This window comes from Populus euphratica, unplaced genomic scaffold, assembly GCF_000495115.2.
Source record: "Populus euphratica unplaced genomic scaffold, PopEup_1.0 scaffold445.1, whole genome shotgun sequence".
NCBI classification, from domain to species: Eukaryota; Viridiplantae; Streptophyta; class Magnoliopsida; order Malpighiales; family Salicaceae; genus Populus; species Populus euphratica.
In genome coordinates, this window is record NW_011500123.1 from 223,603 (window position 1) to 226,397 (window position 2,795).

Genomic DNA, 2,795 nt, shown 5'->3' on the forward strand with positions numbered 1-2,795 from the left:
AATTGATAGAGGGTGGACCGTACCATTAATTAAGACAGTGTTTGGAAATGTCGTTTTACTAATATTTTTAAAATTTTAATATTTTAATATATTTTATATTGTTTTGATACACTGATTTAAAAATAATTTAACAAAATAAAAAATATTATTTTAATATAAAAAATATTTTAAAAAATAACTATAATTACACTTCTAAATCTTTAAAATAACTCCTTGAGGTGGAACCCACACAACTTAACCATTGAATTAATTTATAAATGTAGTTAATTCTGACAATATATTATTATATCCTTTTGTTTTTAGGAAGGAAAAAAATGAAAAATGAAAAACAAAACGTGACGGTGATAAGAGGCAGCATCGTGTCCACGACAAGATAATATTAATGGAGGCTTTATGTTGAGGTAGTTGAATGTGTTTGTTTCATCACTAAAGATGCCTGCTCAGTGACTGCTTTCTATTCATGTGTCAAAAAGCAGTTGATCCTCCTTTCACTGAAAGGTGGATAATCTGTCTTTTTACGCTAAATAAAAGAAGAAGAATATACATGTATTGTCAACACGTTTTCTACCATAAAAAAACAATTTAAAAACTTGATTTTTTTAAATAAAATAACCTCTGGTTACTATTAGCAATGAAATGAAGAGTATATTTAAGAATATAGTTATAATTATTTTTTAAATATTTTTTATTTTTTTAAAATTATTTTTAAAATCCGTATATCAAAATAATTTAAAATAAAAAAAATTAAAGTTTTTTTAACAAACACTTTTAAAATGTAGTGCCAAACATATTCAAATATTCAAAAGAATTTCTAATGTAAATTAAAAACTAAATTGAAAATTTTTTAAACCTTTTTGTTGCAAGAGCTATAATAATTTAAATTTTATTCAAACAAATGATTTGTTAATATAATTCTTATTTTCCTTGTTATTTTTTATGAAATAAATATAAGTTTTTTAATTTTATATTCTCAATTTAATAAAAACCAAAAGCAACTAGAAAAAATAAAATAAAATAAAAACATCATTTTTGGTCTCCTAAGTCTAAATTAAACTTTCCTCCTGTGTCAAATTTGATTTTTTAAGTCTAAATTTATTTTAAATAATAAAATTAAATTTTACTTTACCAAATTAAACATTGAATTAATAACAAGATATTTTTGTTGATATCTTGAAAACTCCAAGAAAAGTAATTAAAATAAATTATCATATTAAATATTCCAAAAACAAGAAGTTGTGATTTGAATTATGGGACCTATTAAAAATGAGATTTAACAACAGGTTATGGTGAAGCAATTTTTTCTTGCTTCTCATCTTATTATGTTTTTATTTAGAAAGTACAAACCGTGTTTCTAAAAAATTAATTTTTTTTGTAAAAAATTAATTTTTTATATATTTGGATTGTTTTGACATGCTGATCTTTAAAATAATTTTTAAAAAATAAAAAAAATTATTTGATACATTTTAGTACAAAAAGTTTTTTAAAAAGCAACTGTAACCACAAACCACACTCATAAATAGACTTTTAGTAAAGAGTTTCACTCTCCACTCTTCACTTAAGTGACCAATGGAGTCATTTTTTATTATTTTGATCACTGTTCTGGCTAAATTGGGTTCGGTTAAAAGTTAAATGCATTGAACCAGGGCCGATCCAATTTAAAAAATTTTATTTTTATTTTTTAATTGTATTCTATTCAAAAAATTAGAAGAAAATTACTTGATGAAGTAGCATATGCAAAAATTGATCGTCATCCTAATTTTGTTCTTGCCTGGTTCGATCCAATTAAAAAATTTATTTTTATTATTTTTAATTGTGTTTTATTCAAAAAATTAGAAGGAGATTGTTTAATGACATAATATTTACAGAATTTGATAACAATCCCAATTTTATTCTTGCCTCGTCTGACCTAGTTAAAAAGATTCAATTTTAATTTTTTTAATTGTGTTTTATTCAAAAAAATTAGAAGGAGATTGTTTGATGACATAGTATTTACAGAATTTGATAACAATTCTAATTTTATTTTTGCCATGTTTGACCCAATTAAAAAATTCAATTTAATTTTTTTAATTGTGTTTTATTTAAAAAATTGGAAAGAGATCGCTTGATAATATAACATTTGCAGAATTTGATGGGGCTGATCCAATTTAAAAAATTTAATTTTTATTTTTTAATTGTATTTTTTTCAAAAAATTAAAAGAAAATTACTTGATGAAGTAGCATATGCAAAAATTGATCGTCATCCTAATTTTGTTCTTGCCTGGTTCGATCCAATTAAAAAATTTATTTTTATTATTTTTAATTGTGTTTTATTCAAAAAATTAGAAGGAGATTGTTTAATGACATAATATTTACAGAATTTGATAACAATCCCAATTTTATTCTTGCCTCGTCTGACCTAGTTAAAAAGATTCAATTTTAATTTTTTTAATTGTGTTTTATTCAAAAAATTAGAAGGAGATTGTTTGATGACATAGTATTTACAGAATTTGATAACAATTCTAATTTTATTTTTGTCATGTTTGACCCAATTAAAAAATTCAATTTAATTTTTTTAATTGTGTTTTATTTAAAAAATTGGAAAGAGATCGCTTGATAATATAACATTTGCAGAATTTGATCACAATCTCAATTTTGTTCTTGATGATATTTTACTTGATGTTGTTGTGCGTTTAAAAAACCATTAAAAATATAGTCCTTGTTAAATATATTTCGTGCGTGATGAATTGCACATAGTTTAATATAACAAAAAAAATATTTGATATCAATATTATTTATTTCATGATGTAATAATAGTA